Source organism: Pogoniulus pusillus, chromosome 2 (genome assembly GCF_015220805.1).
Source record: "Pogoniulus pusillus isolate bPogPus1 chromosome 2, bPogPus1.pri, whole genome shotgun sequence".
In the NCBI taxonomy this organism is placed as follows: Eukaryota; Metazoa; Chordata; class Aves; order Piciformes; family Lybiidae; genus Pogoniulus; species Pogoniulus pusillus.
Window position 1 is genome coordinate 24,992,899 of NC_087265.1, and position 18,607 is coordinate 25,011,505.

Genomic DNA, 18,607 nt, shown 5'->3' on the forward strand with positions numbered 1-18,607 from the left:
CAGGGCCCGGGGTTGTGGCCTAGGCCCAGATCTTCGCGGCCCTAGCAGGGCCCAGGGTTGCAGCCTAGGAGGCCTGCGGGCTGCGGGTGGGTCTGGAGTGCAGGTTTTTCGTACCTGGTCGCATAGCTATCCAGAGGTTCAATCAGTGTGTTCGGGTGCCATCTGTCGGAGGACGGAGACTGGTGCGACGAGAGATCGGGGCACTGAGAGTCGACTCGGTGGCTACTGTGCAGCAGTGCATTTTATTAGGGCGATGCAGCGACTTTTATAGCCCCCAAAAGGGGTGTACACAACTAACTTATCTTGAGATTGGTACAAGTGGAAGGTACAGATTGGCTCCAGGTTAAGTGTAAGGCAGAGATAGTTAGCTTAGGGTAAACGCCCTTGAGGCTTCCACCCAGGGGGGCTGGCCAGGTTCATCCTCTGGGCCTGTGCCCGCCCCAGGGGCGGCAGATTCCAGCCCCCTGACAGCTGTGCGTGGGTTGCTCATGGTTCTCAGCCTAGGCCCCCTGGGAGCCTGTAAGGCTCCAAGGACACTTCTCATCGCAGGGTCTGATGTTTAAATTCCATACTTCGCTGCAGGAGGGGAGCTTCCCACAGTACCCAGTGTGGGGCTAATTCAATTTGATTGATTGCTAATTAAGTCTCAAAGTTAAGATGAAGCTTATCTGTTTAATTGGTAGTATTTTATACCCAATAGGGGCTGACATCCAAAACTGGCATCCTTTTGTTCGATCTAGTTTGGTGAAAGATTAAAGGAATATTTTTTTATTTCAAAGAGTATCTTTTCAGCTGGTAGGCTTTAATATTACTGAACTGTTACCAACTCTCTTTTACTGAGTGAGGAAATACACAACAGCTGGAATTTATTCAGCCTCCCTGGTGAGGGTGATATTTTGCCCAAAATGGACTTACCCAAATCCCTGTAGTGAATTTTGCACGTGTGATACAGAGGTATATTTATAATGCATGAATATACCCTAATAATTCTGATTTTGGCACTAATGCTGGCATTGTGCATGAGAAATTTGAATGTAGTTCCTTTAAGGAAAAAAAGAAAACAAGTTTTCTTGCAAATAAAGTTAGAGATAATATCTGCAGAAAATGAAAACAATGTCTGTTCAGGAGGACAGGGAGAGGGGGCCACAATGTCCACCACTGCTCTTCCTCCTGCAGGTTCTAGAACAATTGCCAAAGTCTCAATTCTTGACAATAACATGGCAGGCAGCTAAAAAACAGGTCCAGGTGTCCAAGTCTCTGCTGCTTCTTCACCTAGTTCAAATCCACAGACTTCTAACCCTAAATCAGGTTCAAACTCACAGGCATCAGGTCAGATCCTCAGAGATTCAGACCACCTAGAAGGCACTTCCAAAGCCTTTCTGGCTCCAGTGAAGGCACAGGCTAAGATGAAACATTTGGTAAAGATTGATTCTAGAGAGGATTTAGGGGAGGGGGCCTCTGGTGCACAAGAGGAAAGAAGAGGAGAAATACGGTCTTAGAGACTTATCCAACATACTCAGATCTCAATACTCTGATGAGAAAAGCTTTGTGAGATTGGCTGCCAAGAAAGAGGACGGCTCTGAGGAGTTTAAGAGTGCTCTTAGGAAAGTTCTGTTTCTAAGCCAGGGACAAAGAGGACAACCAGAGGAACAGGAGGAGGATGACATCCAGGATTCCAAGGATCCCCTCAAAGAAGTCAGAGAAGTTATAAAGGAATATTCATAGACTCATAGAATCAGTCAGTGTTGGAAGGGACCACAAGCATCAACTAGTTCAAATCCCCCTGCCATGGGCAGGGACACCCCACTCTAGATCAGGCTGGCCAGAGCCCCATCCAGACTGGCCTTAAACACCTCCAGGCATGGGGCCTCAACCACCTCCCTGGGCAACCCATTCCAGGGTCTCACCACTCTCATGCTGAAGAACTTCCTCCTCACATCCAGCCTGAACCTACCTGTCTCCAGCTTTGCTCCATTCCCCCTAGTCCTGTCACTACCTGATATCCTGAACAGTCCTTCCCCAGCTTTTTTGTAGCCCCCCCTTCAGATACTGAAAGGCCACAATAAGGTCACCTTGGAGCCTCCTCTTCTCCAGACTGAACAGCCCCAACTCTTTCAGTCTGTCCTCATAGGAGAGGTGCTCCAGCCCTCTGATCATCTGTCCAAGTCCAGAGAACAGAGATTAACAATATCTTTGTCCAGAGGAGCAAGATCTGTTCTTATGGATTTCCATGTTGTGAAATTAAGGAGCAAATGAGACCATATATCACCACAAAACTATTTATTAAAGGATAAAGTTGGACAAAACAGAGGGGGAGAGAGAGAGAGAGAAGGGGGAGAGATAAAAAGAATGATGGAGGAGAAGAAGCAGGGAAGGAAAAGAGCTGGGATCATATTACCCTCAGTTGCAGATGGTGGGGAGAGAGAGAGACGGGTGTGTGGCCCAGGGATGATCTGTGGAGTTTGTCAGGGGTTCTTCTGGTAGAAGTACACACTCTGGTAGTCTGGTGGGAGTGTCATACTTTGGAAGGCATTCCTCCTGCCTTTTATACAGTTTTCTGCTCGGTGTCCAACTGTGGCTCCCCAGGAAATCTTCCTGTGTATTCTTATGCATTCGCAGGGGTCCTGCGCCGCCACCGGGAAGAGGACCTCCACTCCCCTCCCTGGCTGTACCTGTCCATATCCTGAATACACATCAGCCTTTTCTCTTCGGGGTAGCTGTGATAAGATGTATGTATCTTGGGCATTCCACCCAGGCTGAGGTCCAGGAATTTCCAAGGTGTTGTCTGTTGATTTGCATCCCTGAGCTTTAGGCCAGGCATCTAGTCTGAGTCTAGAAGTTAACAAAGGCAATCTTTACCTTTGTTGATTTAGGAGAGAGAGGCAATCTTTATCTTTGTTGATAATCAAGAGAGAGGATTTAGACTCCTACATCATCCCAGTGTCCCTTCTCTGGACATGCTTCATCACGTCCACATCCTTCCTGTAATGGGGGCTCCAGAATTGGACACAGTACTCCAGGTGGGTTCTCACCAGAGCAGAGTAGAGGGGGAGAATCACCTCCCTCGACCACACTCCTCCTGATTCAGCCCAGGATCTGATTGGCTTTCTGGGCTGCAAGTGCACACTGCTGGCTCATGTTGAGCTTCTCATCCACTAGCACCCCCAAGTCCCTCTCATCAGAGTTGCTCTCCAGCCAGTCACTGCCCAGCCTGGATTTGTGCTTGGGATTGCCCCCAACCCAAAATGCAGGACACCACACTTGGTCTTGTTGAATGTCATGAGTTTGGCCTTGTGCCCACCTCTCACAGCCTCACCAAATCCCTCTGGATGGCATATCCTTCCCCTCCAGAGTGTCTGCTGCCACCGCACAGCTTGGTGTTGTCAGCCAAACTTGCTGAGGGGTGCACTCAATGCCTCTGTCCATGACACCGACAAAGACATTGAACAAGATCGTCTCAGGACTGATCCCTGAGGGAGTCTTCTTGTTTCTGGCCTCCACTTGGACATGGACCCCCATCGACAGCCACGCTTTGGAGTGAAGCATCAAGCTAGTTCTTTATCCATCTTGTGGTCACCATCAAACTCATGTGTCACCAGCTTGGGAGACCAGGATGTGGTGTGGGACAGTGTCAAAGGCCTTGCTCAGGTCCAGATAAATGACATCAGTTGCTTGCCCCTCATCTGTGAATGTTGTGACCTGTTCATAGAAGACCACCAGGTTTGTCAGGCAGGATTTGGCCTTGGTGAAGCCATGCTGATTGTACCCAAACACCTCTTCACTATTCTTCTGTCTCAGTAGTGCCTCCAGGAGGATCTGCTTCATGATCTTACTGGGCACAGAGGTGAGACTGATTGGCCTGACTGGCTCATCCTTCCTACCCTTTTTGAAAAATGGGAAATATGTTTTCCTTTTTCCAGTCAGTGGGAACTTCACCAGACTGCCATAACTTTTGGAATATAATAGAGAGGGGTTTAGCAACCTCTTCTGCCAGGTCCCTCAGCACCCATGGGTGTATCACATCGGGTCCAATGGACTTGAACACTTTCTGGTTCTTCAAGCAATCACAAACCTGATCTTCACTTGGGCAGGTCTTCCTTCCAGCCCCTGCCATTATATTGCTTGGTTTCCTAGGATGGTGGCTGGAGGCCTTTGCAGTGAAGACTAAGGTAAGGAAGTCATTGAGAATCTCAGCCTTTTCCATGTCACTTGTGACCATTTCCCCTGATTCCTTTCTGAGGGGGCTCACACCTTCCCTAGTCTTCTTTTTACCATTAATATACCTGTAGAAATTTTTAGTGTTCGTTTTGACTTCCCTGGCTAGATTCAATTCAAACTCTGCCTTGGCTTTCCTAACCAGATCTCTAGGTGCTCGGGCAGCTTCCTTATATAACCCCCATTCCAGCTGTCCTTTCTTCCACTCTTTGCAGAGTTTCTTTTTGTGTGACAGCGTGTCCAGGAGCTCCTTGCTCAGCCAGGCAGGCCCCCTAACGTTCTTCCCTGCTTTCCTCCTTGTTGGTATGCATTGCTCCTGGGCACAGAGGAGGTGATCCTTGAATACTAACCAGCTGTCCTGGGCCCCTCTTCCCTCTAGAGCATCATCCCATGGTACTTTGGCCAGCAGATCCTTGAAGTGATCAAAGTCTGCATGTCTAAATTCTAGGGTCGTAACCTTGGAATACCTCCTCCTGGTTGCCCTGAGGATCTTAAATTCAACTGTGTCATGGTCACTGCAACCAAGGCTGTCCCTGAGCCTCACGTCAGTCATCAGCTCTTCCCTGTTGGTGAGAACAAGGTCCAGCATAGTGCCTTTTCTTGTTGGTTCCTCTACCATTTGGATTACTGATGCCTGGCTGTGTTGTCCCTCCAGCAGATGTCAGGGTGGTTGAAATCTCCCATGAGGACCAGGGCTTGTGACCTGGAAGCCAATTCTATTTCCCTGTGAAGGCCCTCATCTGTTTGGTCCTGCTGGTCAGGTGGCATGTAGCAGACCCCTATTGTAACGTCACCCTCCCCTGTCTTCCCTTTAATTTTAACCCATACACTCTCAAGTAGCTCAGCATTCTTCCCCAGGTGGAGCTCCAGTGATTCTAGCTGGTCACTGATACAGAGGGCAACACCTCCTCCTCTCCTTCTCTGCCTATCCTTCCTAAAGAGCTTACTCAAGGGAATCAGGAGAGCCAATCTTAAGCTGGTTGGTGAGATAGTGCACTACTGGTGTAAATGGCCTACAGGTAGGAGACAAGTTTGCCAAGCAGCTAGAGTCACTCACAAAGGAGAGTGGAGTGGACAAATAACTAGTGACCCCTCTCATTAAGGTTAGCTTGTGGACACACCTCCTGTTGGCTGTGGTTAGGAAATATCCTTCCCAAGATGATTTGCCATGGGCAGCTAAGAAGTGGAACACAATTGAGCAGGGAATTAAGCTTCTGAAGGGGTTTTCTGTGAAGGAAGTGCATTATGGAGATCATGGCACACATGAGCCTGATGACATTCCTATTGGAACAGGTGTCATGAAGAAGGTTATTAAACTTGCTCTTTCATCCGATGCTAACATCTTGGCCAGCAGATTTCTATTAAAGAAGGATAATGGAAGGACTCTGACTGTTGGTGAATTCACTGTCCAACTGAGGCAGATAGAGGACAGACTGTTGCATTCAGCCATAGTCTCTGCCATAAAAACACTGGGTACAGAGATAAAAGATACCATGAAAGAAATGAAGGAGAAAATTAAAACCTCCATATCCAATCTGGTAAAGGATACCATCCCTTCATCATCTGAATGGGTGCATGTTTCTCCCATCAGGAACAGACACCCACCTCCTGCAATGCAGTTCCAGTCCAGGAGGAGACAAGTTCCACCTAGACATCAGCAAGCTCATTTGTCACTCTGAATAATCCTGCGTGATCAATTTGGTGAAAACATGAACAAGTGGGATGGTCAACCTAGACCAGTTCTTTTGAAGACAGGGAGCTGTATAGTGGCAGAAACAGAGGCAACAATGACAGAAAAGTAGCTGTCACTTCTTCAGCTCTCCAGAGTAACTACAATTATTCTAATGATTGCAATTTCTCTCACAACAACACGAATCATTTTGCACACTCACACATGCCATGTTCAGCATTAGGGGTGCCCCACCTCCAGCCAGGAGGAGGAAAGGGACAGTGGAGAAAATTACTTCATTAGTGGCCTGGCTGTTCAAAGGTTCAGAAATACAGGACTTCAACTGACACAGGTCCTCAGTGTTCTTTATTGCCATCCAATTGCAAAGGGACAAAGTCTATCACTATTTCTGGAATCACTGGTGGATCTCAAGAGTTAAGTAAGTCACAGGCTTAAATGAGTTTTACTGGTAAAAAGTGGAAGAAACATAGTATTGTAATTGGTCCTGATGCACTTTGCTTTCTGGGAATTGACTTTTTGAGACAAGGTCATTTTAAAGATCCTAAAAGTCACAAATGGGCTTTTGGAACGGCACCTGTAGAAATTTAAGATGGTAAATTGAAATTGTCCATTAGACCTGAACTTTCAGATGAATCTGCAGTTGTAGGACATCATGACATAGAGGATCTGGAGATGCCAATTGCTATGCACCATAGGCAGTATAGAACTAACAGTGACTCTTTGTGGCCCATTCATCAGCTGCTTCATCAACTGGAGAGTCAGGCTGTCATCGAGAAAGCTCATTCACCTTTCAACAGTCCCATCTGGCCTGTGTGTAAACTTAATGGAGACTGGAGGCTGACAGTTGATTTTCATACCCTCAACGAGGTGAATCCACCCATGAGCACAGCTGTGCTGGACATGCTGGAACTCCAGTACGAGCTGGAATTGAAGGAGGCTAAATGGGATACTACCATAGACATGGCTAATACTTTTTTGTCTATTCCCATAGCAAAGGAATGCCGGCCTCAGTTTGCATTCACCTGGAGAGGAATCCAGTACCAGTTCAACCGTTTGCTTCACAGGTGGAAGCACAGCTCAACGATCTGTTGCTCAGTCATCCACAATGCAAGGGAGAAAGGTAAAGCTCTAGAGCATATACAAATCATCGATGATATCGTGTGGGGCCAAACTGCTGAGGAAGTCTTTGAGAAAGGTAACAAAATCATTGACATTCTGTTGCAAGCAGGTTTTGCCATTAAGAGAAACAAGGTCAAAGGACCTGCCAGAGAAATTCAGTTTCTGGGTGTGCAGTGGCAGGATGGTCGCCGTTACATTCCTCAGGATGTGATCAACAAAGACTCCACCATGGCCATTCACAAATAAGAAGTACATCTTTCTTGGGTGCAGTGGTATTGAGACTGCACATTCCTGGTTTCAGTCAAATTGTCAAACCTCTGCACAATGTGACTCGTAAGAGAAACAATTTCGACTGGGGACCTCAACAACAAGTACCCTTTGATCAGATCAAGCAAGAAGTGGTCCATGCAGTGGGCTTGGGACTTGTTGATCTGTTCCAGACATTAAAAACATTCTGTACATGGCTGCCAGTGGCAATAGTCCAACTTGGAGGTCTTTGGCAGAGAGCTCCAAATGAGACACGTGGTCATCCACTTGGTTTCTGGGGTCATAGCTACAGAGATTCAGGGGCAAATTACACCCCAACAGAGAACGAAATACTTGCAGCCTATGAAAGAGTGAAAGCAGCTTCTGAAGTGATTGGAACTGAGTCACAATTGATTTTAGCTCCCAGATTGCCAGTTCTAAATTGGATGTTCAAAGGCAAAGGTTTATTACCCCATCACTCCACAGATGTAACCTGGTCTAAATGGATGCCTTTGATAACCCAACAAGCACAGCAAGTTCCACCTCGACATGAGGAACTGTAAGGGTCCCAGAGCACTGGCACAGGCTTCCTGGAGAAGTTGTGGAGTCTCCCTCCCTAGAGCCTTTCCAGCCCTTGTCTGGATGTGTGACCTATGCTAGATTCTCTGGTCCTGCTCTGGTAAAGGAGTTGAACTCAAAGACCTCTAAAGGCCTCTTCCAACACCTAATATCTTGTGATCCTGTGAACTTACAACTTCTTGAATCAAAAGGTAGAGTGCTGAATCCTGCAATTGGATAAAACAACACTGTTGTTGCAGCTAGGGAAACATGGCATAGGCAAAAGCCCACTGTTTCCACTAATAAAGCTGTTCCTGCTGCAGATGCCAGAGTGAACAGAAAGTGCTCAGAGCTGTTAATAAATACACTGAATTAGAAAATGTCTCTACATGAACAATGCATCTGAGCCAGTCAAATTGCAGTGTTTCCCACTGCAACAGTTCATATTATGGTGACAAAAAATGTCAAGGATGACAAAAGTTACTGCTGAGGCACCTGAAAAACTGGAATTAAAAGCCATTACTTTGAAACAACAACAAAGTTAATAGATTCACCAAAAAAAAAAAAAAAAAAAAAAAAAAAGACACCTGCAGAAGAATATAAACCTGGTTAGAAATTATTATGTAGAATAGAAAAAAAAAGTCATTAAAAAGTCAGGTCACACATTTTCCATCCTTTTCCTAACCTGCAAATATGGGGCATTTAAGATAAATTCTATCAATTTACCTCTTAATAAATAAAAGTTTTCCACCTGCATCTAGGAAAAGATGCAGAATGTCTTTTCACAAGGATTCAGCAGAACTCCTGCTTGCCATATGGGTTTGGTTCAAAAACTCTTTTATATAATTGGAATAGCTGGAACATGTCCAGAGAAGGGCCATGAGGATGATCAGAGGCCTGGAGCATGTCTCATGTGAAAACAGGCTGAGAGAGTTGGAATTGGTCAGTCTGGAAAAGAGGAAGTTCCAAGGAGACCTTATTGTGGCCTTCCAGTATCTGAAAGGGGCTAGAAGAAAGCTGCTGAGGGACTTTTTAGGGTGTCAGGTAGTGATAGGACTGGGGGGAAATGGATCCAAGCTAGAGGAGGAAACATTGAGATTAGACAGTAAGAAGAAGCTCTTCACCATGAGGGTGGTGAGATACTGGAACAGGTTGCTAAAGGAGGTAGTGGAACTCTCATCCCTGGAAGTTAAGGCCAGGCAGGATGTAGCTCTGAGCAACCTGATCTCATATGGGGTGTCCCTGCCCATGGCAGGGAATTGGAACTGGATGATCATTAAGATCCTTTCAGCCCCTGACAATTCTGTGATTCCGTGGAATTAGTTATTCATCTTGCTTTCAGAAGACTGGAGGTGGGGTGCCAAGGTGTCCTTAAAAATAATATCTTTATGTAAAGCAAGCCCAATTGCCTAAACACACAAACATCTTGCTTTGAAACATAATCTCATTTCCTAAAATTATGTTCCTGTTTATTTTTATTGTGGTTACCACAAAAACAGTGTTGGCTCCATCTTTCATTTAGTTTTAGTAATAACTGCACAATAAATGGTATTTTAAGTAACCACATCAGCAGTAAAAGAGTGAAGACTGCAAGTTTTGGCATTTTACTGCTGCCAGCCACAAAAAAAACACCAAAAAAATTCAAAAAGAGAAATGCAATTACAATGGGAAATATATATATATGTATATATATATACACAAATAAGCAAAAAATGAAACAAACTGAAGACAAAGTTCTGTCATTAGTTCTTGTTCACTCTTCAATTCTATGTCATCTCCTTCTTGTTAGTGTCCTGGAGCAGGGATTCCTGTTTCCCATAGCCTCTCCTCTGTGTCTCCATCTCCTGGTAAACTAATCCCCAGTATAATTTCTATCCTTTATGTTTTATTTCATTCCCTGCCCTCTCTTGCTGTATTTCTTATTCTACAATCTCCAACTGCATCAGTTTTCCAATTTCATAAGCAACCTGATGAATAACTCCTGCCCCACCTCTTCCTTCCCTGAACTTAGTGTTTATCTGATTTTTTCACTGGGTTGTATCTAGAACCTGTATCTCCCATGTTTAGAATCATAGAATGATCTGCATTGGAAAGGACCACCAATGGTCATCTAGTCTAATCCCCTCTGCAGTCAGCAGGGACATCCTCAACTAAGTGAGGTTGCCCACAGCCCTGCCCAGCCTCACCTTGAATATCTCCAGGGATGGAACCCCAGTCACCTCCATGGGCAACTTGTTCCACTACCCTCATGATGCAGAATTTCACAGTATCACACAGTATCAGAGTATTATCAGGGTTGGAAAAGACCTCACAGATCATCAAGTCCAAACCTTTACCACAGAGCTCAACGCTAGACCATGGCACCAAGTGCCACGTCCAATCCTGCCTTGAACAGCTCCAGGGACGGCAACTCCACCACCTCCCTGGGCAGCCCATTCCAGTGTCCAATGACTCTCTCAGTGAAGAACTTTCTCCTCACCTCAAGCCTAAATCTCCCCTGGCACAGCCTGAGGCTGTGTCCTCTCGTTCTGGTGCTGGCCACCTGAGAGAAGAGAGCAACCTCCCTCCTGGCCACAAACCACCCCTCAGGTAGCTGTAGACAGCAACAAGGTCACCCCTGAGACTCCTCTTCTCCAGGCTAAACAATCCCAGCTCCCTCAGCCTCTCCTCGTAGGGCTTGTGCTCAAGGCCGCTCACCAGCCTCGTCGCCCTTCTCTGGACACGCTCAAGCATCTCGATGTCCCTCCTAAACTGGGGGGCCCAGAACTGGACACAGTACTCAAGGTGTGGTCTAACCAGTGCAGAGTACAGGGGCAGAATGACCTCCCTGCTTCTGCTGGCCACACCATTCCTGATGCAGGCCAGGATGCCACTGGCTCTCTTGGCCACCTGGGCACACTGCTGGCTCATGTTCAGGTGGGTATCAATCAGTACCCCCAGATCCCTCTCTGTCTGGCTGCTCTCCAGCCACTCCGACCCCAGCCTGTATCTCTGCATGGGATTGTTGTGGCCAAAGTGCAGCACCCTGCACTTGGAGCTATTGAACCCCATCTCATTGGACTTTGCCCATCTGTGCAGGCAGTCAAGGTCCCACTGCAGAGCCCTTCTGCCCTCCAACCCAGCCACATCTGCCCTCAGCTTGGTGTCATCTGCAAACTTGCTGATGACTGACTCCATGCCCTCATCCAGATCATCTATGAAGATGTCAAAGAGGATGGGGCCCAGCACAGATCCCTGAGGGACACCACTAGTGACTGGCCACCAGCTGGATGTGGCACCATTCACCATCACTCTCTGGGTCCGGCCCTCCAGCCAGTTCCTAACCCAGCACAGAGTGTTGCCATCCAAGCCACAGGCTGACAGCTTAGCCAGGAGTTTTCTGTGGGAGACAGTGTCAAAGGCCTTGCTGAAGTCCAGATAGACCACATCCACAGGCCTCCCCACATCCACCAAGCGGGTCACCTGATCATAGAAGAGATCAGGTTAGAAAGGCAGGATCTGCCCTTCCTAAACCCATGCTGGCTGGACCTGAGCTCTTTGCCATCCCTCAGGTGCGCTCTTATCACCCCTAAGATAACCTGCTCCATCAGTTTCCCTGGCACTGAGGTCAGGCTGACAGGTCTGTAGTTCCCAGGTCCTCCTCCGGACCCTTCTTGTGGATGGGGACCACGTTGGCCACTTTCCAATCTCCTGGGACCTCTCCAGTGAGCCAAGGACTGCTGGAAAATGATGGAGAGTAGGGCTTGGCCAGCTCAGCTGCCAGCTCTCTCAGCACCCAGGGATGAATCCCATCTGGTCCCATGGACTTGTGGGTTGTCCAGATGGCTCAGCAGGTCCTGAACTACTTCTTCATGAATTTCCAGGGGAACACACGCTCCCCGACCCCATCCCCCAGTTCAAGAGGCCACTTGCCCTGAACTCCTCTCCCTCCGTGCTGTTGAAACCTGAGGCGAAGAAGGCATATCAGGGACCTCAGCCTTTTCTTCGTCATCAGTTTTAGTGTTCCCCTCCAGGTCACAATGTGATGGTTTGGCTCTTACCCCGCCCACCCACACTTTGTATTTGCCCCAGATAACTCTGACGGACCCTGGGAATATAGATGAAGCAATTTATTTACAGCTAGCAGAATTTACAAGCAGCTATTTACAATATATACAGTTATATACAATTATATACAGAAATATACAAAAGGATAAACAATACAAAAGCACAACTCCCCTCCCAGAAATCTGAGTCCCCAGGAGGGGTTCTCAAACCACCCCAACACCTCTCCCGGCCCTCTCAACCTTACCCCAGTTCTCAGGAAGAAGAGAGGTGCAGCCAAGAGGTTAAGGAGCAAGGTTAGTAGGAGCAAGGTTAATGAGATGTGACTAGGTCTGAAGGCAAAGGCAGAACAGAAAGACAAAATGAAGAAAGTTTTCTTCTTCTTCCCAGAGTTCTCAGCGTGACTGTGAGAGAAGTTGACATCAATTCTTTTCATTTCACTGCCCGTTATCTAGTTCTTTTACCAAAACATTCTAGCTTGCTTCTAACTAGCACATCCAATAACGAGTGGAGGCTCTTCTTGCCCTTTCTTTTAGCATTGATAAATTTATAAAAGTGCTTTTTATTATCTTTCATGGAAGTGGCCAGCCTAAGTTCTAGCTGGGCCTTAGCCTCTCTAATTTTTCTCCTGCATAGTCTGGCTACCTCCTTAAACACGTCAGGAGAAGCCTTCCCCTCCTTCCAAAGGCGATACACCCTCTTTTTTTCCCCCAAATTTGTTCCTAACATCTAATGTAAATCTGCTCTGCTCTAGTTTGAAGTCATTGTCCCTCAACCTATCATGGCAGGCCTTCATAAACAGTCTCTCTCCAGCCTTCTTGCAGGCCCTCTTCAGGTCACCAGCTAACTTTGTGCTGGGAGAAAGTCCAAGGGAGAATCTTCTCATAGTACAGCTTCAACAAGAAAAAAAGAGAGAGAGATTTCTGAATATTTCCAAACCATGTACAGCATCCCCAGGTAAGCCTTAGATTAAAGAGAGATCAAATCCTCTCTTTGGGCAAGACACCAGACCTTGGGGATGTGGATTAACTACCCGGCAAAAGGAGGTGCCACCTATTTACCTAAGCCATTTGGGCTCTTATTTGCATAAAATGAACTTAAGAATTTCTGCATCCAGTCCAGTTTCAAAGCACAGACCTTTGGCCTCCTCTTTCACTAGCATCATTCAAAAGACAGAAAAGCTCTGTTCTGTCCGGTACATGCAGGTGACTGAGATTTGGGGAGCTGACATAGGCATATTGGACAGATTTTTTTGTGCTAAAAACAATCTGGAGAGATACCTAAAAATGCTGGGGTGTATTAGAAGGGCTGTGGTTCATAGGTTGTGAAAGTTTCTCATCTCCTCTCTACTCTGCCAAGGTGAGGCCACATCTGGAATACTGTGTCCAGCTCTAGGCCACTCAACTAAAGAAGGACCTCAGGGAATCACCTGAATGAGTCCATCACAGAGCCACAAAGATGATGGAGTGAAACATCTTCCTTATGAGGAGAGACTGAGGGAACTGGGGCTCTTTAGCTTGAAGAGGAGCAGACTGAAAGGTGACCTCATTCATGTTAATAAAGATGAAAAAATGAGTGCCAAGAAGATGGATCCAGGCTCTGCTCAGTGATGCCCGTTGACAGAACAGGGGACAATAGGTGGATGGTGAGGGATAAGAAGTTCCATGGAAACATGAGGAAAACTTTTTTTCACTGTGAGGGTGACAGAACCCTGGAACAGGCTGCCATGGGGGGTTGTGGAATCTCCCTTTCTGGAGATATTCGAGACCTGCCTGTATGCTTTCTTGTGTGATCTGGTATAGATGATCCTGCTCTGGCAGGGTGATTGGACTGGCTGAGCTTTTGAGGTCCCTTCCAGCCCCTATCATCCTGTGAATCTGTGACATGTGGGACTCTTTCCTTCACAAGCATTCTTTAAGTGCATGTTGTTGAATTAAATGATTATGTTATAACTATGCTGGCTAGCTGTGATTTTATATTGTCCCACATTGTTTTGTACCTTTGGGACTTTGTTAACTGATGTGTAAGTTAAATTCATTTGGTCACAGTTTTTCTGTCCCTCATCAGGACACTCATTGCTTACAATGGAACAACACTGACCTCTATCTCTGTGTGTTAGGTGTTCATATGAATCCATTAATTGGTTTATTTTATTGTGCTGAAAGTATTTTGTTCCATTCCAAAACCTTGCTTTAGAACTTGTGTCAGGCATGGCAAATTGCTGCTGGATCTTTGTAAGCAGCCTGTATAAAATCTCTCTTTCATCACTTGCAGCTTGGTGCATCAGTGCTGCATTGTAACTCTGCTAGGTGAAGAATCACAGATGGGGATCAAGCTGTATGGGCCAGGTGCCTCTTGGCCTTAGCCAGCTTCAATGAGATTACCTACTGGCTTCAGTGAGATTTCTGCTCGGCTGCTGAATGTAAAATGCAACTCTCCATTTTACAGTCACTGGCACACAGATCTCATTTTATGCATATAGACTCTGATTTAGAAAGGGAATTAAACACTGAGTATACATTTGTGTCCTCAGTGAGGTTGATGGAACGATTTGAATGTACACAACTGAGTGCCTACAAAAATGTATAGAATTATAGAATTGTTTAGGCTGGAAAAGCCTTTCAAGACTACCCAGTTTGACCATTATGCTAGGGATAACACCCATGGCCAAAGCCTGAGGCTCTGTGGTAGCCTTAGATGCAATTTCTAACCACGGCTCTCTGAGCTCTTTCTGGGGCCAGCTCAGCTGCATAAGAGTTTGTTTTGATATCTAAAGCACTTTGGAAAATGCTAGCTGTTACTTGCTTGCCTTACATCATGGCCGTAGAGCTACAACTGTGTCCTGAGAGAGAGAAGGTAAGGTCCCAGGTGGGGACAGGAAGATGGCATCTCTGCAGACTAAAACACCTGTTCCCATGATGAAGCTTCTTTCTGAAAGTGAATGCCCTGAGCAGGTGCTGGCTGCAAGGACCACCATCCTGAGCCAGGGCTGTCCCTATGCCAGACACATCTTGATCCTTCAAATTCTGTGGTAGCTCACCTCAGGGCCAAATCAAGCCTCCTTATGTGTGAGAGCGGTGTCCTGGAGTCTGTTATACCCCAAAAATCCCTCTCCCTCTGTAGTTCGAATGGGAGAGTAAAGGTGAAAAAAAACCTGTTCCCCTCCACTTGCCCTGCAGGAATGAAGGGGGGGAGCAAAGGGCCCTTCTGGCACAAGGAGTGCTCCATGCAGATGCCCACACTGGAATCAGGCTAGGGATTGGCTGTGGTCTTCATGCCTAGGAAGTGGTAACTCGACTCTTTGTCTAAGAAGAGTATAAATATTGGGGGACTTCCCGCCTTGTGGTTCCCACCTTAGAGTTCTCCTCCACCTGGATAGTTCCTGCAGAAAGAGTCCCTTGGAGCTCCAAAGGACAAGCTCCTGAGGGACAGGACTGTTCCTGATTTGGACGGCTTCCCACCATAAGCACCCGCTTTATGCAGGCTTGATAGGCTGTCCTGGAGTCCTGTATACCCCTAAATTCCTCTCCCTCTGTGGCTTGAATGGGAGAGGGAAAGGCACAAAAAGACCCATTTCCCCACCCCCCCCCCCCCCCGCCCCCCCCCGCCCTGCCCTCCAGGCATGAAGGGGGTGAGAAAGGGGCCCTTCCGGCACGAGGAGTGTCCGTGCAGTGCCTGCCTGAGAATCAGGCTGGAATTGGCTGTGGTCTTCATGCCTAGGAAGTGGTAACTCTGCTCTTTGTCTAGGAAGGGTATAAATATTGGGGGAATTCCTGCCTTTGGGGTTCCCGCCTTAGAGACTGTGCCTGCCTGAGCGTTCATGCCTGCCTGAGAGTTCTTCCCCCGCCCCTCCTCCCCGCCTGGATAGATTCTGCAGCAGGAGCCCCTGGCATGCTGCTCCAAAGGACAGCTTCACCCATTAGCACCTTTTGTGCAGACTCAAACAGGTCTTAACGACTCTCCTGCAGCTTCTGAAAGAGAACCCCAGTGGACAATCATCTGGACCACCCTTTTCAGTCAGCCCAACTGTGAGTTGTTTGGCTCAGCTTTATTATTGAGAAAAACCACTATAATTTAATAGCTAAAAAGCCTTTTCCAACTTCTGACTTCCAGAATAGTCAAATTATCTATGGCATCCTGTAGATTTTCTCAAACGAGCTGAATCTGACAATTAAAACTAAATTAATTTCTGTATATAGTTTTGAGGGTGGGCTTTCAGAAAAATAAAATAACTCTATTTTTGTATAAATTCCTGACTCGGCCACATTAATTCCCTGCCTCCACAACATAGGCCTTAACAAGCCTCAGAGGTCTTTTGAAAGAAAGCGAGCAGACAAGCATCTGGACCGCCCTTTCTCTCAGCCAGCCTGACTCACCTGTGAGTAAACTGTTCACTCAGCCTGATTAATAGTGGGGAATGCTATATTTAGTAGCTTAGCCTTTTCCAACTCCTGACTTCCAATATAGTCAAATTTACCTATGGTATCCTTGTAAGATCTTCTCAATCAAACTGAATCTGCTAATTAAAACTAAATTAATTTCTGCATGTAGTTTTTCAGGGCAGGTTTTTGGGAAAATAAAATAACTCTGTTTTCTGTATATTCCTGACTCGTCCACATTAATTCCTGTCTCCACAACAAGTAGGAATGAAAATTATTGCTTAAATAACAGAATTGTTCTGTTTGGAAAGGTCTTTCAATCACCAAGTCCCATCATTAACACCATAACTGCCAGGTTATGTCCCCCAGCACCACACCTGTGGCACCTTTCAAGTACCTCCAGGGATGATGACTCAACCACTGCATGGGCAGCCTATTCCAGAGCCTCACAAGCCTTTCTGTGAAGAAACTTATCTTTATAATCCAATCCAAACATCTCTGCTAGCAACTGAAGGCCATTTCCTTGTCATCCTATCACTAGTTACTAGGCAGACAAAACCAACACCCATCACGGATCCAACCTCCTATCACATAGTTGTAGAGAGTAAGGAGGTCTCCATGAGCCTTCTAGTCTCCATACTAAACAATTCCAGTTTCCTCAGCCACCCCTCATAAGAATTGTGCTCCAGGCATTTCATCATTTTCATTGCCCGGCTGTGGGTGCCCTCCAGCACCTCAGTGCCTTTCTTGTAATGAGTTCCTGTGGCAGTTTAGGAGCTATAATGCACTGTTTGATTCTAAATTATAAAGAAGAGAGAGGAACTTTCTGGACATTCTTTTGAATATAGAGTGAATGAGCTTGGGCATTGGTTGTAAAAGGAAAATAATATAAAATCAGTATCATTCATGTTTTGCTAATTCATATAAAAAGCCAATAAATAAACATTGTCTCACTCTTTTTGTTCCCTTTGCCTTCTGCCTTCCACCACCATGCCCCAAAATTGAACACAGTCCTCAAGGTGAGGCCTTACTAGTGCTGAGTATTGCAGAACAATCACTGTCCTGGTCCTCCTGGTCACACTATTCCTGATACAGACCATCAAAGTTGATTTTCTTACTGCAAGTAGCAAACACAGCAGAGGTAGTCCTTTAGGATTCATTTTGTGTTTGTGCCACTGTAACCTACAGACAAAGCAAGAAGGAAATCCATGACTTGACAGGTAAAGGCTGAAAACAGCTTAGCGGTGTTAAAGTGAATTAAAACTGTCTGAAATATACCCAGTCGGTCATAGAAATAGTAGAACACACTCTTATAAAGATAATTTTACTTGTCTTATGGGCAGTGAGTAGGAAGAGGCAAGGATCAAAAGTTTGACCTTAAAAACACTTGAGAAGGATAAGAGAGAACTATCTGTACAAAAGTCATATCTTCTACATCTTCCTTCATTTGCCATCCAAGATTTCAGGGACCTGGACAGATAACCAGTTTAGAAGACACATGGACAGAATTATCTCCCTGCACAGAGTACAAGATAGAGGGATATTAATATTAGGAAGTAGAGGATAGAGCTTTTCCAAGCCATCGTTCTCAAGGCAGGTTTATTTGGAAGACCATGACAAACATACTCAAAGCCACTCCTACAGAGTTAACCAAGACTTATGAACACTTCTCACCATATTCAGTGTTGTAAAGGCCTAGTGGCTGTGCCCTTCAACCTGCCAACCCTACTGCTGTCGGTCATCTTTACCTGCCCACATATGATCTCCAGGCAGGCATTCAAAACAATCAGACATCTTGTCATGCAAGTCTGTGGCAGTTTACAGGCAGATGTTGCTTTTGCTGCACATTCAGGTAGCCAGAGTAGAGTGCAATAGAACTTTGTCATTTGTATAGCAAAATTGTTTATTTTATATCTACTTTATCATCAACCTTCTCACCAGTACTTTGTTCATAGAAGATTCTGCTTGGATTACACACTAGCTGTATTTAAGCTTTCACAGAATCACAGAATTATTGAGGCTGGAATAGGCCTCTGCAATCATGGAGTCAGCCTGTGACCCTAGCATCCACCACATTGGCTAGGCCATGCACTAAGTGCCATATCCAATCTTACTTTAACACCTCCAGGATGGTGACTCCACCACCTCCTGAGCAGTCCATTCCTGCATCTAATTCCCCCTTTTGTTACGGAGGGTATTCTGCTACTGATGCTGTTTGGAGAGGGGAGAAATTAATTGGGGCAAGATAATATTATATAAAAATATTATTTATTATATTCAATATTCTGGACTCTCGCCACCCCCGACCACTGTATATTAATATTAATATTCATTTACATGGTTATGAAAACATTCT